Below are 14,791 nucleotides of genomic sequence, written 5' to 3'. Positions count from 1 at the left end.
AAGGCATCCTTGTAAGAGGATTCGCAGTAGGTTAAAATCTTCGAGTAAAAAATGAGGTCTGCAGATGCTGGAGATCACAGCTGCAAATGTGTTGCTGGTCAAAGCACAGCAGGCCAGGCAGCATCTCAGGAATAGAGAATTCGACGTTTCGAGCATAAGCCCTTCATCAGGAATAAGAGAGAGAGAGAGCCAAGCAGGCTAAGATAAAGGGTAGGGAGGAGGGACTGGGGGAGGGGCGATGGAGGTGGGATAGGTGGAAGGAGGTCAAGGTGAGGGTGATAGGCCGGAGTGGGGTGGGGGCGGAGAGGTCAGGAAGAGGATTGCAGGTCCTCACTGTCTCCCTGAGTCCCAACACCCACCTTCCCCTTACTAAATCTTAAATCTTCCTGACCAGCCCTAGCAAATATATCTGCCAGTACATTAGTCCCCTGCAAATTCAGGTGCAATCGGTCCTTCTTATATAGATCACTTCTATCCAAGAAGACATTCCAATGATTCAAAAATGTGAACCCTTCTCCCTGCACCAGCTCCTCAGTTACACATTCATCTGCTCTATCCTCCTAATCTTACCCTCACTACTTCCTGGCATTTAAAGTAATCCAGATATTACTACCCTTGAGGTCCTACTTTTTAAATTCCTGCATAACTTCCTATGTTCTCTACTCAGAATCTCATCCTTTCCTCTTCTTAAGTTGTTAGTCCCAATGTGTACAACAATTTCGTGCTGGTCTCTCTCCCCTTTGAGAATATTCTGCAGTCTTTCCGAGATATACCTGATCCTGGTACCAGAGAGGTAAGACACCATTCTGATGTCTCAGTGTCAGCCGTACAATCGCCTATCTGCACCTCTGACTTGAGAGACCCCTATCATAATCGATCGATTGGAACCTGATCTACCCCTTATTACATTAGAACCAGTCTGGTTCCACATTTTCTTGAGAGTCTATAACCCCTTCCAATTTCCAAAACAGTTTGAGATGAGAATAGCCACAGGAGATTCCTGCACTACCTGACTCCCTCTCCTACGTTTCCTGGAGGTGACTCATCTACCTGACCATATTTGTGATGTTTCTCCCTTCATATAGCTACTAGCCATCACAGCCCCTTGCTCCTGTAAATTCCTCATAGCCTCTAACTGCCATTCCAACCGCTCCATGCAATCTGATAGGATTCACAACCAAGCACACTTCCTGCCAACATAATCGTCAGTAACATGGAAATTCTTCTTAATCTCCCACATCCAACAGGTAGAGCATATCACTCTACTAAAGGCCATCTTTGCACTATAACAATCCACAAACCCAGAAAGTAGGACAGTCTTACTGCTCTAAAAAACATTGCTCCAGTCTAGCTTAGTAGCTTTGTTTTTGTAGTTTTTAAGTTTAATCAAGAGACAGCTCTCAATAATGATATATAATCAACAAAACCCCACTCTCTCATGTAGATTTACAAGAGAAAACCAATAGGATTACACTTTAAAAGCCAGCTAGCTGCTCTCCCACTGTGAGCTCCCACATACAGGTTTCTCCAAGGTCAGCTGTGAATTTTGCTGTTTGTTTATTTTTGTTAGAACGTACTCCCATGTCCAGAGATACTTGAAACCAGACAGCGAATGCAACGGCTGTGCAGGTTATTGCTGGGTCAGACAGCAGTGTAGGTTTCCTTCTCTGTTTGAATCACTGATCATATAGGTATCGCCCTTTGTCTGTCTTCCTAATTTTTAAAGTGCTGTTGTTTTGATCTTTTTTCCCCAGAGTTCCAAAACAATGCAAACAGTAATTACTGCTCCTGGAGTTTGAGGAAATCCGCTCCAACACTGAAAACACCTCCAAAAAGGAACAGCTCTTATAGCCACAATTTTTTCCTATCCTCTATCTTGGAGTCCTTTTATCAGTTTAAACGCTTTGATTAAATTAAAATATTCTAAACTCCAGGAAATACAAACTAAGCTAATCCAACATTAATACTAAATAGACATTTCAGCCTGAACTGATGTATATTCTTTACATGTGGCAGCATCTGCAGAAAGATGGAAAGTAGATTAGATTAGATTCCCTGCAGTGTGGACACAGGCCCTTCGGCCCAATCAGTCCATACTGACCCTCCGAAGAGTAACCCACCCAAACCCATTTCCCTTCTGACTAATGCACCTAGCACTATGGCCAATTTAGCATGGCCAATTCATCTGACCTGCACATCTTTGGACTGTGGGAGGAAACCGGAGCACCCAAAGGAAACCCACGCAGACACGGGGAGAATGTGCAAACTCCACACAGACAATCGCCCAAGGCTGGAATCAAACCTTGGTTCTTGGTGCTGTGAGGCAGCAGTGCTAACCACTGAGTCACCGTGCTGCGCAACGAATGCACAAAGAATGAGGTACTAGAAAATTAAGCGCAAGATTGGGAATGTTCCCACTGTACTCGTAAACTACCTATTTTAGTCTTGAATGTCTCATAGGTTGTGTATTTTGTTACAAGAAAACTGCAGGAAATTCCTGCAGGATGCACTGAGGATGGAGACCAGACATAACAGACCTCCTGTCCTCTTTTGCTCCAACCTGAAAATTTGAGTTGTTGGCGATTTTACCTCTTTCTGAGATTGGAGACCAATAATTTTAATTGACACAATCTGATATGTATCCAACATCTTTATTGAGGATTTTAAACAGTTTTGATTAGTGTTGCCCCTTAGGCTGTCAATCTGAGATGATTGTAGGGTTGTTTAGGAATGCTCGGAGATAGTGAGAGTTGCAGATGTTGAAGAGTCAGAGTCGATAAAGTGTGGTTCTGGAGAAGGCATAGCAGTCAGGCAGCATCCAAGGAGCAAGAGATTCAATGTTTCAGACAGGACCATTCAGCAGGATTCATGTTCTGAGACCTTTCTACACGATTCAAGCTCTTCCTGTCAATAAAATTACAATTTAAAAGTAAGTCATATGTTGCCTCGCAGGCAGTTGATCTATGTTGATTGTCGGTCTCTTTGTTATAATTCCCAGCCAAGATCTTCTTGCTTGATGGATGAGATTCTTCCCAGCAACGCACAACTTTTGTCTTTGTTTTGGAGCACTGTCCTTCAACATGGATATTCTATCGTCTGTCTTCATTGTTTCTCTGTTAGCCTTTATCGCTTCAGGGATTGACAGACAGAATACAGTTATTGAAAAAGCTGGTACACAGTCCTCACCTGGACTAGTTAGTTGGATGCATGTTTGGGCTGTTGGTTGGTTAGCGTGTTGCCTCTCATTGACTTAGCCATATAAGCACTTTTATCCAACCCACAGTAATACCTGTATGATTTTTCAGCCTCCACTGATTTCAACGAGTTTGCTGCATTTCACAGAGCTACTCCATTCAATTTGTTCTATTCAGTTCAATGTTATCACTGAAATTAATATCATTCAATTTAATTCACAAATAACACACCCATCCAATTTCCACATATCAAACACGACTCCAAGATCATAGATTGGTCCTTGAACCTTCTTCTTGCAGGAATGTGAAAATTCCATGTACAGAACATAATAAAATCTTAACGCTAATTTGATAATTTGAATACAGGAGCGGGGATGTCTTGCTGTAACTGTACAGGACATTAGTTAGAGCATACCTGGAATGTTGCATGCAGTTTTGGTCTTCTTCACAAAGGAAGGATATTCCAAGTTAAAAATCACACAACACCAGGTTATAGTCCAACCAGTTTCTTTGGAAGCACACTAGCTTTTGGAGTGCTGCTCCTTCATCAGGTGATTGTGGAGGACACAATTGTAAGGCACAGAACTTATATCAAAAATTTACAGTGTGATGTAACTGAAATTATACATTAAAAAATACTTTGATTGTCTGTTGAGTCTTTCATCTATTCACGCTCACACACACACATGCACACATATATTTCTTGGGGTGAATTTGTACTTGCAGAGTTACATTGGACTTTCCTCAAAAACTGCATGAATTCATGTAAAACTCTGTTATCTCAATTTTTAGATTAGAATCAATCTAAACATCATGGCATAGACAGAGAACACAGGGGGCTAACACCTTCAACATATTGTCTAGCTATCACCATTGTTAACAGCTAACCTGAGAATGCAACTCCTTAAAAAAAGGTTTTGTGATTTACACATGAAAGAAGTGAAACTGTTATGGTATTCGAACAGATGAAAGACTCAACAGACAATCAAGGTATTTTTCAATGTATAATTTCAGTTACATCACACTGTAAAGTTTGCCAGACAAATTCCTGTGATGGCAGGACTTGATCAGACAATACTATACTCACTGGAGTTCAGAAGAATGACGGGGGGATGTCATAGAAACCTATATAATTCTAACAGATTTCACTGTGTAATAGAGGAAGGGTGTTCTCAATGACCATGGAGTCCAGTACAAGGGGGTCACAGTCTAACGATAAGGGGTAGGCCTTTGAAAAGAAATTTCTTCATTGATAAAATTCCTTACTTTACACAGAGTCATTTATTTGCCTACCAACAATCCAAAAAGCATAAATAAAATTATATAAATGTTTGTGACTTTCAAAAAGAAATAATCAACATTGATGCACGCCAACGCAGAGTATAACCCTTTGGAATTTGTTGTCACAGGAAACTGTTGAGGCCAAAATATTGAGGCCTTTCAAGTAATGGCAGCTCCTAAAACTAAAGGTATCAAAGGGTCTGTGGAGAAAGCAGGAACAGGGTGCTGGGTTGGATGGTCAGCAGTGATCTTATTAAATGGCAGAGCAGGCTTGAAGGCCTGAAGAGCCTGCTCTTGCTCCTTTATTCTGTATTTGTATAATGCTACACCGACACTTTGTTCACTGAGATGAACTTGGAAAGTTTGTGTAGTGCACATGCAAATTTCTTAGACCTGTTCCTGCCCAGTGAGGAATCCTGTTGCTCGTGCTCAGAAAATTACTTTTAATGTGTGCTCTGAGCCAGCGTGCATCAATGTCGATTACTTCCTTTTGGAAGTCACAAACACTAATATAAATTTATTGATGCTTTTTGGATTGTTGGTAGGCACATAAATGACTCTGTGTAAAGCAAGGAATTTTATCAATCCAGTAATTTGGAAATCTCTATCTCCTGTTATTTCTAGTCACAACTGGATCATCTGCAAATGAATGTGTGCCAAAGCAGATTACAGAGCACTTGACAGTGAGTTTTATGAAAGGGAAATTCTCATTTTACCTGAAATGGAGGAATATCTGAAGATGAGATTAAATCCCAGTGAAATCCCACTGAAAGCTATATAATTGCAGAAGAATCTAAAGGGAGCTCCAGTTCCACTAGAAGGCTATGAGGACTAGTCTCTTCAGATTTTGTGACTTATGGTGCCACCAATAGTATGACACCTATGATTAATCTCTTTTCAGGTTTTCTTAGAGACACAACCGAGTAACCAATCTTGGTGAACTTCGTCATGCGTAGTTATGTTGCCAGTCATAGATGATTTCCTTTCTGGTGGTACGTCTCCAACCTCAACCAGTTTTGTATAAGAGATGTACACTGTCCAGGCTCTCTTGATCCTAGATTCTTTTGCCTCCTGCTTCTGCATGGTAACTGGTACTATAGATATATTCTGGGCTTTTAATTAATGTGTAGTATTCAGTTGCATTGATGTGGTAGTGATACTATGAAATAATGTAAATATTAGCCTTCAATAACCTTCCCAAAATAGTTCAAAGATCACATGTTGTTTACACTATCTATGCTGAAGTAATTATGCATGATTTGTTCCTCACTGGATTTATGGCTCCTGCTTATTTAAACCCATACTTGCGGCAGGAAATACTCCCACTACCAGGACCTTCTGGAATTCTTGACATTATCTTTAAAATGCAGCCATCTATCCAGTCAAGCACAGTTTATCCACAATTGCCCAGCACAGTGTATTCAACTGCCTATCAGACAGAGGGAAATTGGCACTTGCTTTGCTGGTGTTTCCTGAAGGTCCTGTTGGAGGGGCTGAGGATGGGCTGGGGTGGAGGTGGTGGCCCATATGGTCAGGGCCCTGAAGCATGCCTTGAGATGTTGGGAAGTGATGGGAGTCTAAAGGAGCAAGCAGAGAGTAAGTAAGTACCTGTCAGGAAGTTGTTGAGCGAGCGAGCTGTGGTTTACTAAAGAAATTGAATCTCTTGTCAAGAGGAAGAGGAAGGCTTATGTTAGAATGAGATGTGAAGGCTCAGTTAGGGCACTTGAGAGTTACAAGTTAGCCAGGAAAGACCTAAAGAGAGAGCTAAGAAGAGCCAGGAGGAGTTGTGAGAAGTCATTGGCAGATAAGATCAAGGAAAACCCTCAAGCTTTCTATAGGTTTATCACGAAGAAAAGAATGACAAGAATAAGATTAGGACCAATCAAGGATAGTAGTGGGAAGTTGTGTATGGAGTCTGAGGGGAAAGGAAAAGCACTAAATGAATATTTTTCATCAGTATTCACACTGGAAAAAGACAGTGTTGTCGAGGAGAATACTGAGATAAAGACTACTAGACTAGATGGGTTTAAGCTTCACAAGGAGAGGTGTTAGCAATTCTGGAAAGTGTGAAAATAGGTAAACCCCTGTGCCGGATGGGATTTATTCTAGAAATATCTTGAAAGCCAGGGAGGAGATTGCAGAGCCTTTGACTTTGATCTTTATGTTGTCATTGTCTACAGGAATAGTATCAGAAGACTGGAGGATAGCAAATGTTGTTCCCTTGTTCAAGAAGGGGGTATAGAGACAACCCTGGTAATTATAGACCAGTGAGCCTTACTTCAGTTGTGGGTAAAGTGTTGGAAAAGGTTATAAAAGATAAGATTTATAATCATCTAGAAAGGAATAAATTGATTAGCGACAGTCAACACGGCTTTGTGAAGAGTAGGTCATGCCTCACAAACCTTATTGAGTTCTTTGAGAAGGTGACCAAACAGGTAGATGAGAGTAAAGTGGTTGATGTGATGTATATGGATTTCAGTAATGCGTTTGATAAGGTTCCTCACGTTAGGCTATTGCACAAAATATGGAGGCAAGGGATTGAGGGTGATTTAGCAGTTTGGATCAGAAATTGGCTAGTTGAAAGCAGTGAGTGGTGGTTGATGGGAAATTCATCCTGGAGTTCAGTTACTAGTGGTGTACTGCAAAGATCTATTTTGGAGCCACTGCTGTTTGTCATTTTTATAAATGACCTAGATGAGGGCGTAGAAGGACAGGTTAGTAAATTTGCGGACGACACTAAGATTGGTGGAGTTGTGGATAGTGACGAAGGATGTTTTAGGTAACAGAGGGACATAGATAAGCTGCAGACCTAGGCTGAGAGGTGGCAAATGGAGTTTAATGTAGAAAAGTATTCGATGGTTCACTTTGGAAAGAGGAACAGAAATAAAGAGTGCTTTCTTGGTCGTGTAGATGAGCAGACAGATCTCAGTGTACATGTACATAGATCCTGAAAGTTGCCACCCACGTTGATAGGGTTGTTAAGAAGGCACATAGTGTGTCAGCTTTTATTAGTAGAGGGATTTAGTTTCAGAGCCATGAGGTCATGTTGCAACTCTGGTGCAGCCACACTTGGAGTGTTGCATACAGTCTTGGTCATTGCATGGAAGGATGTTGAAGCTTTGGAAAGGGTTCAGAGGAGATTTACTAGCATGTTGCCTGGTAAAGAAGGAAGGTCTTACAAGGAAAGGCTGAGGGACTTGAGACTGTTTTCATTAGAGAGAAGAAGCTTGAGTGGTGACTTATCTCAGCCCAGGTCTGCAGCTTATCTATGTCCCCCCGTAATCTAAAACATCCTTGGTCACTATCCACAACTCCACCAATCTTAGTGTCATATAAGATAATCAGAGAGTTAAATAGGGTGGAGTGTGAGAGCAAGTACGAGGGGACATTGCTTTAAATTGAGGGGTGATAGGTATAGGACAGATGTCAGAGAGTAGTAGGGGCATGGAATTCCCTGCCTGCAACAGTAATAGACTCCCCAACTTTAAGCACAGTTAAATGGTCATGGGATAAACATATGGATAAAAATGGAATAACGTAGGATTGATGGGCTTCAGATTGGTTTCTAGGAGAAAGTGAGGACTGCAGATGCTGGAGATCAGAGCTGAAAATGTGTTGCTGGAAAAGCGCAGTAGGTCAGGCAGCATCCAAGGAGCAGAAGCATCGACGTTTCGGGCATGCGCCCTTCTTTCCTGAAGAAGGGCTCATGCCCGAAACTTCGATTCCCCTGCTCCCTGGATGCTGCCTAACGTTCAGATTGGTTTCACATGGCAATGCAACATCGAGGGCTGAGGGGCCTGCACTGTGCTGTAATGTTCTAATTTTCTATGTTCGAGAGCAATAGTCGCTAAGTTACCACTCTGACCTTCACTGAAGGAATTTACAGCATTTAGTTTCTATCCAGTGGATGGAAGACAGGAAACTGCATATCAATGAGATAAAATGTCATCATAATAAGATGTTAAGGTATGGCAATGCATACTGACTGCTCACAAGTGAGAATCACAACTCACTATTAAACACTTGGTAGAAAATGGGACTCTTTGTTCTCAATATTGGGAGCTCCTCACTGGACTTCCCATGTGATTCTCGTAAATTTTTTGTCACTCTCCACATTGTTTGGGGGCCTGTGATTCTGCCTGAAGAATATCTTATCTGTTAGCTTATCCCTAACTTTTCCTGAATCAATTTGCTGTTGGTAGCAATCCTCAAAACAGCAAGAAAAACACAGCAATATTGTATTGATAGTTTTGCGGAAGCATTGCATTCATCTTTGCATGTCTGTCTTTATACAAATTATTGATGCTAGGACAACATAAATTGTGTTTAAAGTTTAAGCAAGTACTTTAAATTAATTGCGGATTTTCCAAATAGGCTTGTCTTGGCTATTTTGCACAGCGATATATGCCATATTCAAGACTTCTAAAAGTTTTGTGCCAAAGTCTTTTTATGGTAACAGAAACATCAAATAGATTTAATTATATTTCATGCATCTCAATCAATAGTTTCAGCTGAAAATAAAATAACATCTGAAATCCATACAGAAACGAGTTTTCAAGATCTATTTTGGTCCAGGTCACAGCAATAATGTTTTCAGTGCAGCTACATTTTAGTTCCATAACCCTTTGTAATGACATCAATGTATTGCCTGTGGAACAGAAAACATTCTACATTATTGCATTTACAGGTTTATTGAGTTGATTTTTAAAGAAAAATGTATATCCATCCTAGTTTCATTCCCTGGTATTAGGGAATAAAGATGTCACCAGAGGAAGAATGCAGTTTCAACCCACAGTGGGCACTGGAGAAACTCAATAGGTTTGACAGCAACTTTGGAGAGAGAAACAGAATTAACATTTCAAGTCAGAAGGGGAGTTTTGAATAACAAGTGTGCCAGATGTGGAATGTTAAGTCTGTGTCTCTCTCCACAGATGCTGCCAAATTTGTTGGGCTTCTCCAAAACTCTATGTTTATTTTAGATTTCCAGCATCAGCAATTCTTTTGTTTTTCTTATATTTTACAATCATAGACAGGTACAACACAGAAGCATACCCTTCAGTTCAACTCGTCCATGCTGATATTTTAAATTAATCGAGTCCCATTTTTCAACATTTGGCCTATATCCCTCCAAACCCTTCCTATTCATAGGCTCATCCAGGTGCCTTTTCATTGTTGTAATTGTACCAGCCTCCACCACTTCCTCTGGCAGCTTATTCCATACATGCACCACCCTCTGAAAAAGTTGTCCCTTAGGTCCGTTAAATCTTTCCCCTCTCCCCTCTAATTTTGGATTCCCCCACCCTGGGGAAAAGACCTTGTGTATTTATGCTATCCATGCCCCTCATGAGTTTATAAACCTCAATAAGGCCACCTTTCAGCCTCCGACGCTCTAGGGAAAACAACCCCAGCCTATTCAACCTCTCCCTGTAGCTCAAACTCTCCAATCCTGGCATCATCATTGTTAATCTTTTCTGAACCTTTTCAAGTTTCACAACATATTTCCTACAGCAAGCAGACACAAATTGTATGCAGTATTCCAAAAATAGCCGAACCAATGTCCTGCACAATGTCCTGGCGAGATGACCTCACAACTCCTACACTCAATGCAATGACCAATGTAAGCAAGTGTACAAAATGCTTTCTTCACTGTCTGATATATCTGCGATTCCACTTTCACGGAACTATGATTCTGCACTCCAAGGTCTCTTTGTTCAGGAACACTCCCCAGGACTTTACTATTCAGTGCATAAGTTCTGCCCTGATTTGCTGGACTCAGCCTGGACTCGGTCTGCTCCAGCCCTGGGACTCGGCCTGGACTTGCTCTGCTCCAGCCCTGGACTCGTTCTGCTCCAGCCCTGGGACTCAGCCTGGGTTCACTCTGCTCCAGTCCTGGACTCGGCCTGGGCTCGCTCTGCTCCAGCCCTGGGACTCAGCCTGGGTTCACTCTGCTCCAGCCCTGGACTCGGCCTGGGCTCACTCTGATCCAGCCCTGGACTTGGTCTGGGCTCACTCTGATCCAGCCTTGGGACTCGGCTTGGACTTGTCTGCTCCGGCCCTGGGACTCAGCCTGGGCTCACTCTGCTCCAGCCCTGGACTCAGCCTGGGCTCGCTCTGGTCCAGTCCTGCACTCAGTCTGGGCTCGCTCTGCTCCAGCCCTGGGACTCGGCCTGGGCTTTCTCTGCTCCAGCCCTGGGACTCGGCCTGGGCTCGCTCTGCTCCAGCCCTGGGACTCAGCCTGGGCTCGGTCTGCTTCAGCCGTGGGACTCGGCCTGGACTTGCTCTGCTCCAGCCCTGGGACTCAGCCTGGGCTCGGTCTGCTCCAGTCGTGGGACTCGGCCTGGACTCGTTCTGCTCCAGCCCTGGACTCAGTCTGGGTCGCCCAGCTCCAGCCCTGTGACATAGACTGGGCTTGCTCTGCTCCAGTCCTGGACTCAGCTTGGGCTCACTCTGCTCCAACCCCAGGCTCCAGCCACAACCTGCCTCTCCAGATGGTCTCCATTCTGTTCTCCATTGCCTCTAGCTAAGGTCCTTTAAGAAGTTAAACTTTGCGAGGGTTAAGGAGGAAAAACTGCAGCAAGAGAGAAAGGAAAAGGCAAAGGAGCCGGCAGCAGAGATGTTTCAACTGGAGTTTCCTACTCTGCTGCCATTTTAACCAGAAGATCCAAGTATACCCCCACTGCCCTTATACTCTTTAAGGTATTCACTTGACCTCTGCTGTCTATGCCTGATGGATCTTTCTCTCCAATTCTTGACCAGAGCTCAATTTCTCCAGTTGTGGAGGTCCAAAATCAAGTTTCAGGGACGCAAGATGGCACCGGCAAGCAAGAAGTTGGTTTGAAGTGTGTCTACTTCAACGCCAGGAGCATCCAGAATAGGGTGGGTGAACTTGCAGCATGGGTTGGTACCTGGAACTTTGATGTTTTGGCCATTTCAGAGACGTGGATAGAGCAGGGAGAGGAATGGTTGTTGCAGGTTCCAGGATTTAGATGTTTCAGTAAGAACAGAGAAGATGGTAAAAGAGGGGGAGGTGTGGCATTGTTGGTCAAGGACAGTATTGCAGTTGCAGAAAGGATGGTTGGGGACTCGTCAACTGAGGTAGTATGGGCTGAAGTTAGAAACAAGAAAGGAGAGGTCACCCTGTTGCGAGTTTTCTATAGACCTCCGAATAGTTCCAGAGATGTAGAGGAAAGGATAGCAAAGATGACTCTCAATAGGAGTGAGAGAGACAGGGTAGTTGTAATGGGGGACTTCAACCTTCCAAATATTGACTGGAAACATGAGTACTATGGATGGGTCAGTTTTTGTCCAGTGTGTGCAGGAGGGCTTCCTGACACAATATGTAGACAGGCGAAGCCACATTAGATTTGGTACTAGGTAATGAGCCCAGCCAGGTGTTAGACTTGGAAGTAGGTGAGCACTTTGGTGATAGCGATCACAATTCTGTTATGTTCATTTTAGTGATAGAAAGGGATAGGTGTATACCACTGGGCAAGAGTTACAGCTGGGGGAAAGGCAATTACGATGCGATTTAGACAAGATTTAAGAAGCATAGGATGGGGAAGGAAACTGCAGGGGATAGGCACAATTGAAATGTGGAGCTTATTCAAGGAAAAGTTATTGTATGTCCTAGATAAGTATGTACCTGTCAGGCAGGGAGGAAACTGTAGAGCGCAGGAGCCGTGGTTTACAAAGGAAGTGGAATCTCTGGTCAAGAGGAAGAAGAAGGCTTATGTTAAGATGAGATGTGAAGGTTCAGTTAGGGCACTTGAGGGTTACAAGGTAGCCAGGAAAGACCTAAAGAGAGAGTTCAGAAGAACCAGGAGGAGACATGAGAAGTTGTTGGCAGATAGGATCAGGGTATAGGTATTTAAGGAATAAAAGAATGATGAGAGTAAGATTAGGGCCAATCAAGGATTGTAGTGGGAAGTTGTGTGTGGAGTCAGAGGAGATAGAGGAAGCACTAAATGAATATTTTTCGACACTATTCACTCTAGAAAATGACAATGTTGTCAAGGAGATTACTGAAATATAGGCTACTAGATTAGGTGTGATTGAGGTTCGCAAGAAAGAGGTATTAGAAATCCTGCAGAGTGTGAAAATAGATAAGTCCCCTGGGCCGGATGGGATGTATCCTTGGATCCTCTGGGAAGTGAGGCAGGAGATTGCCGAGCCTTTGGCATTGATCTTTAAATCATCATTATCTACAGGAATAGTGCCAAAAGACTGGAGGATAGCAAATGTGGTTCCCCTAATCAAGAAAAGGAGTAGAGACAATCCTGGTAATTATAGACCAGTGAGCCTTACTTCAGTCGTTGGTAAAGTGTTGGGAAAGGTTATAAGAGATAGGATTTATAATCATCTAGAAAAGAATAATTTGATTAGGGATAGTCAGCACGGTTTTGTGAAGGTTAGGTCATGCCTCACAAACCTTACTGAGTTCTTTGAGAAGGTGACTAAACAGGTAGATGAGAGTAAACCGGTTGATGTGGTGTATATGGATTTCAGCAAGGCGTTCGATAAGGGTCCCCACAGTAGGCTATTGTACAAAATGGGGAAGAATGGGATTGTGGGAGATATAGCAGTATGGATCAGTAATTAGCTTGCTGAAAGAAGACAGAGGGTGGTGGTTGATGGGAAATGTTCATCCTGGAGTCCAGTTACCAGTGGTGTACTGCAAAGGTCGGTGTTGGGTCCATTACTGTTCATCATTTTTATAAACAACCTGGATGAGGGCGTAGAAGGATGGGTTAGTAAATTTGCAGACGATACTAAGGTCGGTGGAGTTGTGGATAGTGGCGAAGAATGTTGTAGGTTACAGAGAGACATAGATAAGCTGCAGAGCTGGGCTGAGAGGTGGCAAATGGAGTTTAATGCGGACAAGTGTGAGGTGATTCACTTTGGCCGGAGTAACCGAATGCAAAGTAAAGGGCTAATGGTAAGATTCTTGGTAGTGTAGATGAACAGAGAGATCTCGGTGTCCAGGTACACAATCCTTGAAAGTTACCACCCAGGGTGACAGGGTTGTTAAGAAGCTATATAGTGTTTTACCTTTTATTTATAGAGGGATCGAGTTCCGGAACCATGAGGTTATGCTACAGCTGTACAAAACTCTGGTGCGGCCGCACTTGGAGAATTGTGTACAGTTCTGGTCACCGCATTATAAGAAGGATGTGGAAGTATTGGAAAGGGTGCAGAGGAGATTTACTAGGATGTTGCCTGTTATGGAGGGAAGGTCTTACGATGAAAGGCTGAGGAACTTGAGGCTGTTTTCATTAGAGAGAAAAAGGTTAAGAGGTGACTTAATAGAGACATATAAGATAATCAGAGAGTTAGATAAGGTGGACGGGGAAGGCTTTTTCCAAGTATGGTGACAGCAAGCACGAGGGGACATAGCTTAAATTGAGGGATGATAGATATAGGACAGATGTCAGAGCTAGTTTCTTTACTCAGAGAGTAGTAAGGGTATGGAATGCTTTGCCTGCAACAGTAGTAGATTTGCCAACTTTAAGTACATTTAGGTCGTCATTGGACAAGGATATGGACATACATGGAATAGTGTAGATTAGATGGGCTTCAGATTGGTATGACAGGTCAGTGCAACATCGAGGGCTGAAGGGCCTGTACTGCGCTGTAATGTTCTATGTCCAATGTTCTATGTTCTAGTCACAGAGTAATAGAGATGTACAGCATGGAAACAAACCCTTTGGTCCAACTCGTCCATGCCAACCAGATATCCTATATAAATCTAATCTCACTTGCCAGCATTTGGCCCATACACCTCTAAACCCTTCCTATTTAAGCATCCATTAAGGTGCCTTTTAAATGTAAGTGTACCATCCTCCATCACTTCCTCTGGCAGCTCATTCCATACTCGCACCATTCTCTGTGTGAGAAAGTTGCCAAAATGAAACTCAAAAATTTGGACAGTTAGATTTTCCATTTCCTGCACGTGTTCAGGGAAAGACTCTGAAATATGTTGAGACTTTCTTATACATTGAGAAGACCTCTCCTATAAAGTCACCTTTGGGAGGTAAGAAACAAAGAGCAGAGATAAAGAAAACATGCTTTGTTCATAGGAAACAATCAATGGTGATCCTGAACTAGCCGTACTGGACCCTTAGCTTGCCACCATACGTAATGATCACTGACAAAAAGATTTCATAGTTGTACATTTAAGTTTGTTGATGACATTAAGGCAAGAAAACCAGTGAGTTATTGACTAGAATAGGGGACCATAAGAAGCATAAATTGAGTTGCAACCTTGAATGAGAAATCTGAAACAGATACTTTCCAAATTGGGACTGAAATAAAGCAAA

The sequence above is a fragment of the Hemiscyllium ocellatum genome, chromosome 3, assembly GCF_020745735.1.
Source record: "Hemiscyllium ocellatum isolate sHemOce1 chromosome 3, sHemOce1.pat.X.cur, whole genome shotgun sequence".
In the NCBI taxonomy this organism is placed as follows: Eukaryota; Metazoa; Chordata; class Chondrichthyes; order Orectolobiformes; family Hemiscylliidae; genus Hemiscyllium; species Hemiscyllium ocellatum.
The sequence above is the reverse complement of the archived record's forward strand: the minus strand, read 5'-3'. Positions refer to the sequence as shown.